Source organism: Muntiacus reevesi, chromosome 1, assembly GCF_963930625.1.
Source record: "Muntiacus reevesi chromosome 1, mMunRee1.1, whole genome shotgun sequence".
NCBI lineage: Eukaryota > Metazoa > Chordata > Mammalia > Artiodactyla > Cervidae > Muntiacus > Muntiacus reevesi.
The window spans coordinates 35,012,103-35,023,546 of NC_089249.1; positions in this window are offsets into that span (position 1 = coordinate 35,012,103).

Sequence of the window (11,444 nt, forward strand, 5' to 3'; positions counted from 1 at the left end):
TGAAAGGTACATCTAGAATAGATTAGAATAATGATTGAGAGGAAACCACACTGTGCTTGCAAACATGGCTAATGCTATTGTATGATGTTCATTTTGCCATGGATGGAAAGAAAGATCAAGAGTGAAACTAATTACACTAGAAAAACACATCCAGACAGAAATTTAGAAAAAAAAAAAAAGAAGGTGTTTGGCACAATTAGAAGCATAGCCTTTTCAAAGTGAAAAAAATAATTAGAAGTTGACAGAGGAAATCACCAAGGACAGAGCCCCAAGAAGAATCAGTACAAGATTAATTGTAAAGTTAGATTTTGATTTTGAGTCTTGACTTTATGTAAAAAAAGACTATATAGTAAAAATAATTAGGAAAAATATAACAACAATCTTGAAAACTTACAAGCAATTATACTGCGAATTTGAATACAAGCCCAGTTACTTCAGTCATTCATTTATAATTCAAATGCCATTTATTGAAACTCTGCTACATAGAGTTCTTATTCATTTGCTCATTCATTTAATCTTTTCAGCAACTGTTAATTAAGAATTTACTACTTTCAGGAACTATGGTTCATAAATGAACAAGACTGATAAAGAATATAAATAGAGTTTATATCCTAGTGGGAGGGACAGATGATAAACATGTCATGAAACGAATACGCAAGAATTTCAAAAAGCACTAAAGTTTTGAAAGTGGTAACTGGATGGAATATAACTCAGTAAATGAACGGAGGACAGGAAGAGTATGGTAGTAATGTAACAGAAGAGAACAAATCTGACCCCATATTAGATCTGTTCCTTTTCCTGTGTTTATTCATGCTGGCTCTGCACTTCTGTTAAAGAATATTGCCTGTAGTCTGAAATATACAGGACAACCTATTCTCAAGGTTCTGACCTTTAAAGTTGTAACACTTTCCATCACATAGAGGTAAAAAGTTGCAGAACAGAAAATAACAATTGTCTTGTTACAGGTTTACAGAAATACTGTGACCAGACCTACATTGCCAGAATAAAAGATTACTACACCAAGAAGTTTGAAACAAATAAACATGCCCTCTCTCAAACTTACCTTTTAAAATGCTTTGTTGAAATCTTTTGGGGAGTTTGGGATTCGGGGGCATGAGCCCTCTGTCTCCTTGCATAGCCCTGCAATAAATCTTTCTCTATGTCAAACATTTCAGTATGGTTTGGCCTCAATGTTTATTGGGCACACAGACTTGTGTTATGCAACAGCAACAGTTAGTGAAGATCACTTAAGAGGATATAACATTTAAACTGAGAAATAAATGAGAAGAAAACAGTCATGTGAATATATGGGGAATGAGGATCCAAGCAGAGGGAACTGTAATGGCCAAAACCCTGAGGTGGGAAAAGCTCCATATGTTTAACAGACAAAAGAAGGCAAGTTTGACTGGATGATCATGACTAGCTCAGGATAAGTGGTGGAGAATTTCATGGAGAAGCACAAAAAAAGACTGGGGTCTTTGGGAAATGTGACGTTACATTTCAATTGCATTCTGTTCACAAAGAGAGGATAAAGGGGGATTTTAAGTAAGAGAGATGAACTGATTTGTTCTGGGAGAAACAAAAATTTTTAGACTTGTTTTACTCTAGGAGAGACAGGGGAACTCAGAGGTGCAGCCTTAGCCCCACCTATGTGGGAGGATTATAGGAATGCCTAGGGAGGGAACTAAGTCATCTGGTGAGCGTTTGAAGCTGATTTGGCCAAAGAGAGTAGGAGAAAGAGAAAACAGAGGGCTTCATGTGAGCACAAAAGCAGCATAAGCAAAGGTACTGTGGCAGCGCATATGGGTAGCATTCCCCTAACCCACACGTGGGTAGTGGAATGCTAACAGGTCAGAGTTAATGGAGAAAAGCAGTTAAGATGCAGCATAGTGAGGTTGAGGTAGAGCAGACCAGGGATATTTATGGAAGGCTTTGTATAAACTGGGATAAGAAATACAGATTCGATCCTTTGAATAAGATATCAGAGGATTTTAAGCAGCATGGCCAAAGGATTCCATTTATGTTTTAGATAGAGTGACTGGAAGGCTTTGTTGAAGTCAAATTTGACAGGAATAGTTGCAGAAGGAAGTGTAGGAGGCAGATGAAATAATCCAGATAGCAGTCAATCAGAACATGTTGGTAGTAATGATAATAACAAAACTTTAACATATTGTGGCACTTGCTCTGTTCTAGGCACTCTTTTAAGCAATTAACAGATTTTAACTCATTAAATGCTCAAGAAAATCCTATAAGGTAAGACCTATTACTATCCCCATTTTATGGATGAAGTAAAAAATGGTTAAGTAACTCGCCTAAAAGTAATAGAGCAATACAGTAATGAAGTAAGTTGTAAAGTTGGAAGTCAGGATAATTGGAAGGAATTCATGAAGTACTTAGGGACAAAGGCATTTCAAGGAATATTTAAGGAAAACTGGTAACATTTTGTGAGTAGGGAAAGTTAAGAAAAAACCCACATATCCAACTGGGCCTTGGGTGTTTGACTATGGCCTTAAATAGATAGAAAAACAGTGGGTAAGAAACCAGATCTGTTGAGAAGTGGGTGGACCTCATTTGAGATGTTTGGAGCACCTGTGAAATATCCAACTGGATATGGTGAGCAGAGATTTGGAAAAGTAGTTTAAATCTCAAGAGAAATGTTGGGGACAAAAATTTAAAATTACAAATGGGAGGATTCCTCTGCGGCTCAGCGGTAAAGAATCTGCCTGCAAATCAGAAGACACAGGAGACCCAAGTTCGATCCCTGGGTCAGGACTATCCCCTGGAGGAGGGCATGGCAACCCACTCCAGTATTCTTGCCTGGAGAATTCCACGAACAGAGGATCCTGGTGGGCTTCGGTCCACAGGGTAGCAAAGAGTTGGACAGGACTGAAGCAATTGGGCACACAGGCACAACATACAAATGGAAATAAAAACCATGAAGAACTTTAGAAAGCAAGCTGCCTTGATTAATAGCATCAATAGTAAAGGAGATTACTGGGATTCAGCAGGCATCTATTTCTTCCCTAAGGAACCAGCAGTCCTCACAGTTCCAGATACGCTCTTAGATCAGATGAGAAATAAAAACTGACAGTGTTTTATGATCAATTTTAAAAAATAAATGTACTATTTTAGTTGCTTAGCTTGCAATTTAACAATTTAGTTAACAATTTTTAAAGAAAAATTTATCTTAATGCCAATATATAATTTAGAGTATAGTCCACTAAAACATTTCAAGCTGTAGAGTTTGTTGAAATGATGATGATGGAATTCTTATTACAAATTTATTTAAAAATGAAAAATTGGTGGGTAGATTTTATTTTTAGTTGTAAAATATATAAGGATCATTATTTTTCTGGAAACTATCAATCTTCTAGTCAAATACGATGAAGACTAAGTAATAATAAAATAAATCCTCTTTCGCCCTGCCATGCCATTAAAAAATCTAATATATTTTTTTCATTAGGGGATTTTTTTTCTACATGATCTGACTTTGAATTCCAAGTGCAGAAATTCTTTTAACTATAATGCTTAGAAAACTAGGAGATAGATGCGTCCAGGTTAAACAAGGGAAGGAGACAAAATTCTAATGAAAAGAATGCCATTCTTGGTTTGTCAGGGGACCAAAGTGCTCTCTCAAGTGCTCTTTCATTAAGCTCTGTTAATCCAAAATCTCTGTCTCTCAGGGAATGAAAAGATGGAGCATAAAAAGCAAGATGATAGTTTAAGATATAATGGTACATAAATCTACTAGCCTATTCTTCAATTCACCAGTACGTTTTACGAAGTACTGTGGCTGCAAGATACCTACATCTTGATGTACCATTGCCAACCACTAAAAACAAGGAAGAATATGAACATAGAAATGTATGGATATACTTTATAACTTTTTTCTGTCCTTTTATTTAGGTCTGCTATCAACTCTTGTCACCTGTTTTTCCTTTATCCTGAGTCTATTTCTCAAATTCAGGCTTTGAAAGGTGATTAATTGGAAGGAAGTGTCACTGAATTCTTAGTATTACAGAAAACAACAAAGATTTATGAGAGGTTAAATTAACATCTTAAATAGAAATTTAGGAGATTCCTATGTGCCTGGGGATAAGATATGAATACAATGAATTTCTTATTGTATTCATATCTTATCTCCAAGTACGTAAAGTTTGTTTTATTTAATCTTTTGTTTGTTTTTTCCCAGTAGAGATGCTCATGGTCTGGTGGAGGGAACAAATTAAGTTTTACCAATCTCTCTCTGATGACTGTAAACATCTCCTTTCCTTTTTCCTGCTCTTTTTAATAAAAAAGGCAATCCTGGATCAATCAATAAGGTGCCCAGATCATACTCTCTTGAATTTTCGTGTTTTATATAATACTAAGAATTCTAACTGAAATCAGCCAAGCGAATGAACTAGTCACAGCAAATACTCTTTTTCAAAAATACAAGAGATAACTTTACACATGGACACCACCAAATGGTCAATACCAAAATCAAATTGATTACAGTCTTTGTAGCTGAAGACAAAGAAGCTACATACACAATCAGCAAAAACAAGATCTGGAGCTGACTATGGGTCAGATAATCAGCTTTTCATAGCAAAATTCAGGCTTAAACTAAAGAAAAGCAGGAAAGACACAGGCCAGCCAGATATGACTTAAATCAAATCCCATATGAATTCACAGTAGAAGTAATGAATAGATTCAAGGGACTAGATCTAGTTAACTTTGTGCCTGAAGAACTATGGACAGAGGTCCATAATATTGGAGGCAGTGAACAAAACCATCACAAAGAAAAAGAAAAGCAAGAAAGCAAAGTGGTTATCTGAGGAGGCTTTACAAATAGCAGAAGAAGGAAGAGAAGCAAAAAGTAAGGGAGAGAGGGAAAGATCCATTCAATTAAACGCAGAGTTTCAAAGAATAGCTATATGAGACAAGAAGACCTTCTTCAATGAAAAGTGCTTAATAATAGAAGAAAACAACAAAAGGAGAAAGACTCGAGATCTCTTCAGGAAAACTGGAAACATCAAGGGAGCATTCTGCCTAAAGACAGGCACAATAAATGATAACACTTGGTAGAGACCTAGTAGACTCTGAATAGATCAAGATGAGATGAAAGGAATACATGGAAGAACTGTATAAAAAAGATATTAATGAACCAGATTACTACGATGGTGTGGTTAATCACCTAGAACCAGACATTCTGGAATGTGAAGTCAAGTGGGCCTTAAGAAGCACTGAGGTTAATAAAGCTAATGGATGTAATGAAATTACGTCCATTGGAGGATGTCATCAAGGTTTTGCATTCATGTCAGCAAATCTGGAAGACCTAGCAGTGGCCACAGGACTGTAAAAGGTCAATCATCATCCTAATTCCCAAGAAGGGTGGTACCAAAGGATGTGCTGACCATTGGACAATTGCATTCATCTCCCATGCTAGTAAGGTCATGCTTAAAATCTTGCATGCTAGGCTTCAGCATTACGTGAACCAAGAACTTCCAGATGTCCAAGCTGGGTTTAGAAAAGGGAGAGGAACTAGAGATCAAATTGCCAACACTTGCTGGATTATAGAGAAAGCAAGGGAATTTCAGAAAAACATTTATCTCTGTTTCATTGACTATGCTAAAGCCTTGGACTGTGTGGATTATGACAAACTGTGGAAAGCTCTTAGAGAGATGGGACATAAGACCATCTTACCTGTCTCCTGAGAAACCTGTATGTGGGTCAAGAAGCAACAGTTAGAACTCTGTATGGAAACTGATTGGTTCAAGATTGAGAAAGGAGTATGACAGGGCTGTCTGCTGTCACCCTGTTTGTTTAACCTATAAGCTGAGCACATCATGAGAAATGCTGGACTGGGAGAGTTACAAGCTGGGATCAAGATAAGGAGGGAGAAAACATCAACAACCTCAGATTTGCAGATGATACCACTCCAATGGCAGAAAGCAAAGAGGAACTAAAGAGCCTCTTGATGAGGGTGAAGGAGAAGAGTGAAAGAGCTGGCTTAAGACTAAATATTAAAAAAAACAAACAAACTAAGATCATGGCATCCACCCCCATTACTGCATGGCAAATAGAAGGGGTAAATGTGGAAGTAGTGACAGATTTCCTCTTCTTGGGCTCCAAAATCACTGAGGACAGTGACTGAAGCCATGAAATCAGAAGATGATTGCTTCTTGGCAGGAAAGCAATGACAAAGCTAGACAGTGTGTTCAAAAACAGAGACATTACTCTGCCAACAAAGGTCCCCATAGGCAAGGCTATGGTCTTCGCAGTGGTCACGTACAGTTGTGAAAGCTGGACTGTAAAGAAGGTGTAGTGTCAAAGAATTGATGCCTTCAGGCTGTGGTTCTGGAGAAGACTCCTATAAGTCCCCTGGACAGCAAGGAAATCAAACCAGTCAATCTTAAGGGAGATCAACCCTGAATATTCACTGGAAGGACTGATGCTGAAGCTGAAGCACCAATATTTTGGTCCTCTGATGTTAACAGCTGACTCATTGGAAAAGTCCCTGATGTTTGGAAAGACTGAGGACAGAAAGAGAAGGGGGCATCAAAGGATGAAATGACTGGACAACATCACTGATGCAATAAACATGAACTTGGGCAAACTCTGGGAGATGGTGAAGGACAGGGAGGCCTGGTATGCTGCAGTCCATGGGATCACAAAGAGCTGGACATGACTGGGTGACTAAACAGCAACAATGGCAAAAATCCCATGACATTCATTTATGACATAACAAATTAACAATATTTGTTGTTTAAATCATATATTTGACTATTAATTTTTCATGGTCCTATAATATCTGTTGTATCATCATTTTGTTACATATCACTTTCAGACTGTATCTTTTGTATATCTTATATCCCCAAGTAAATTACAAACTGAAGTCAACAATCTTGTTTAATTCTCGTTTGTACCCCTCTATTATGCTAAAAAGAATTCCTTGTACCCAGAAAGTCGGTAATTATTTCTTGATCAAACCATTTTTAATTGACCAACATACTTAAGAAAAGTTTAGTTCACTCATTCATTCACTGAATCAAAAATTATTCAACACCTACTCTGTATCAGGCATTACACTGGAAATAGAGCTGTGAACACAATACAGAACTTAGTATCTTGAAACTTGTATACTATAAGGGGAAAAATGATAATGAAATGTCCTAATAAATAATATATTGACAAATCATGTTAAATTCTCCAAAGAATAAAACAGGCTAAAGGAATAGAGGGTGATCAGAATGAACAGGGAAGCCTTCTCTAAATAGCTGACACACACAGAGAGGTTTACCTGCCCCAACTAAATGAACGCTAAGTACAAAGAACTGAAAGTAAAATGCCTGTGATGAGTTAAGGACATAGCAAGAAAGCCTGGATCAGAACATGCTAAGGGAAGAAGGGTAGAACAGGCTTGGGAAATTATTCAAGAAATTAATTTTCTTAGACCTGATCCAGGCATTAAATAGTCTGTTATTTGGGTAATAGTTATGCCCTAATACAATCAGGTTTGATTAATATATACCTTGATTCAAAGATCTGAGAATTATGAAAGGAAAGCATATGTGTGAAAGCATGTTGAGTAAATATATAGAATTATGATTACCAGCTTAAATCCTGAATTCTGCTTTAAGGTTTTTCAGTGGGTGCTGCTTAGACAACCCTGTTTCTTTTCTTCTCTAGTTTTCCTAAAATAATATTGCCTCAAATATTTAAAGCAAAAATTAACTGAACAAAGAAATGTATATACATCCACAATTATAATATTTTTATATTTGTGTATAAAATATATATTTGTATATATTTTAATAAAAATTTTAGTATGCTTTTCTCAATAATTGATAGAACAAGTGGATGAAAAAATTTAATCATACAGAACTAGAGAACAAAGAGATATACATACTTGACTTAATAGACATAAATAACAGTGCATCATACATTCTTTACAAATTGACATGGAACATTTATGACTATACTTTGAGTCACAAACCAACTATCAACAAATTTCTAAGAAAAATCATGTGAAGGTTTTACGAACACAACACAATCTATAAATCAGTATTTCTTAAATATGAGAAAATGTCCATAGGTTAGAACCATGTTCGAAATCTTAAGAGTATAAATGAAAACAAATTAAAATAGAAAATATCAAAATTAAGAACATCTTTTTATTTTAAAGAAGTTGTATTCTTTAAAAGAAGATATTTTTTAAAAAACAGAAAAAAATGAGCTAAATATTTATTTCAATAAGTTAAAAAACAAATGAAAGTCTAAAAAATGTAGAAGAAAGACTCCCTTTAGAAATTAATGAACTAGAAAGCATACAGAAAAGCCAACAAAAGTTGGCTTTCTGAAAAGACAAAGAAAACTAATAAGATGCTAGTGAACAAGTAAGAATGGATGACACACCCATATTAGAAATGATAAAAGGAACATCTTGCAAACATTAAGGAGATTAAGAGGATATTATGAACAGCTTATGACAATAAATATAAATTTATGGCAAATGGATAAATTCCCAGAAAAATTATAACTATGACTCAAGGAGAAAGAGGAAATATGAATAATCTTGAAGCCATGAAAGAAACTGAATCAATAATTAAAAGTCTTCCCACAACTGAACTCCAGGCACAAATGGTTCCACTGGCCAGTTAACCAAATATACTCATGCGTATCCTAAGAGGCTGTCATAACTTGATTGCTGTTGCCGAGTCACTCAATCATGTCTGACTGTATTGTGACCCCCATGGACTGTAGCCCACCAGGATCCTTTTGTCCACGGAATTTCCTAGGCAAGAATACTGGAATGGATGGGTTGCCATTTCCTTCTCCGACATAATTTCATACCCAAACTCAAAAGGCAACTAAGGGAAAGAAGATTTACAGTTCAACCTAACCATATACAAAAATGCAAAATCCTCAACAAAATAGTGGCAAACTCAATCCAGAAATATATTAAAAGAATAGTGCATTTTATCAAAGGAGGATTTATTCCAAGAATATGTTTAGTTTGACATGATAAAGACAAGTTAATTCACAACATTATCATATTGTTTCAATGCAGGAAAAGTATTTAATAATATCCAATATTTATCCTTGGTAACAAAATATTTAGCAAACAAGGAGTAAAGATGGCAACTTAATCTGGTAGTGTAGAGGCTGGCAAACTTTTTCTTGTTAAAGAGCCAGACAATAAATATATTCAGCTTTGCAGGCCATCTGATCTCTGCTACACTACTTTGCCATCGTGATACAAAAGTAGCTGTAGACAACAGTGTTGACATGAATGACATGGTTGCATTCCAATAAAATTTTACTTACAAAACCAGGTGGCAGGTCAGATTGGGCCAATAGACATAGACTGCCAACTCTTGAGCTAAAGTGTATCTAGAAAACACAGCCTATTGGTATTTATCACAATCAATGATGAAACCATATTCTTTGAGCCAGAAGCAAGATAAAATTTCCCAGTGTTACAAACATGCTACACACTGCATTTGAGGTTCTGGTCAGTGCAGTAAGGTAAGAAAAATAAATAAAAGTAAAAAGATTGAAAAAGAAGAAAAAGAACTGCCAACATTTGGAGAAGAAATAATTGTGTATATATAAGATATAAAAGAACCTATATAGTTTTTAATGAGAATTTGGCACAATTCCTTGATATAAAAAATCAATATAAATATGTATTCCTAACAAGACAGAAAATTTAAAATGTGACATGTTTACAGTAGTGATCAAAAATATAAATTACCTAAAAATAAATTTATGAAAATATACATAAGACTTCTGCAAGGCAAATTTATGAAAATATTAAAAACAGCCAAATAAATGGAAACATAAAATATTTTCATAAGTTGAAATCTCTTTTTTTTAGAGATGGCAATTCTCCCCTGCTATATAGATTCAATACAATTGCAAACAAAATCTCAACAGTCATTTTGAAGAATTTGACAAAGTAATTCTGAAATATATACAAAATTTCAAGAGGTCACAAATAACCAAAACATCTTTGGAGAACAGGTAGGAATACTTGATCTAACAGATATGAAGACTCATTTTGAGACTCAAGTAAATAAAGCAGCATGGTGTTAGTTCAGTTACTGTTGGGAAACAAGCCACATTGTTATGGACATTCACATGACAGAAATAGCACCATCAGCAAAGACATGGCAGGCTTTTAAGTAAATGGTGCTTGGAAAAGGATATCCATGTGAGGTTAAAGGAAATTAGACTCTTATTCAGACAATCCACTAAAATAAATCAGAAAAGACAAAAATGAAAAGGACAAAGCTATAAATCTTGGAAAGTAAAGGAGAATCATGTCCATAAAAGGTTACAGTAGTGAAAGATTTCTTAATTTCATTTTATGAAATGAAATTAAAAGACGCTTGCTCCTTGGAAGAAAAGCTATGACCAACGTAGACAGCATATTAAAAAGCAGAAACATTACGTTGGCAACAAAGGTCCATCTAGTCAAAGCTATGGTTTTTCCAGGAGTCATGTATGGAATGAGAGTTGGACTATAAAGGAAGCTGAGTGCCAAAGAACTGATGCTTTTAAACTGTGATGTTGGAGAAGACTCCTGAGAGTCCCTTGGACTGCAAGGAGATCCAACCAGTCCATCCAAACGAAATCAGTCCTGAATACTCATTGGAAGGACTGACACTGAAGCTGAAACTCCAATACTTGGGCCACCTGATTCAAAGAACTGACTCATTTGAAAAGACCTTGATGCTGGGAAAGTTTGTAGATGGGGATAGAAGGGGACAACAGAGGATGACATGGTTGGATGGCATCACCGACTTGATGGACATGAGTTTGAATAAGCTCCAGGAGCTGGTGATAGACAGAGAAGCCTGGCATGCTGCAGTCCATGGGGTTGCAAATAGTCAGACACAACTGAGCTACTAAATTGAACTGATCCCAACACTAGGATCCACATCAATTGTGGTGGGTGGGTGGGTGTTAGTCATTCAGTTGTGTTGGACTCTTTGTGATCCCATGGACTGTAGCCCACCAGGCTCCTCCATGCATGCACTTCTGCAGGCAAGAATACTGGAGTGGGTTGCCATTTCCTTCTCCAGGGGATCTTCCCAACCCAGGGATTGAATCTGTAAATTGTGGTATATCCATATAGTGAAATATGCCCATAATGGTGTCAATATCTCCTTTCTTTATAGATTTATAACAAAATACTACAGAATGGATACATCAAGCCAAACAGATGAGTTTGTCCCAAGAGAGGGATAAAGGGGTCGGGAGTTTCGTGGAACTGGCCAGCTTCTATTTCTTCACCTCAGTGCTACCCAGTGTTCACCCCAGAACTATTTGTCAAAATGACAAATATCTGTTTTATGATTTTTACATATTCATCATACATAAAAATAAAACAACAATAGAAACCAAGAGTACTATTTTTTTTTGTAATATCCTATGTTCTCATTCACTTTGTTATA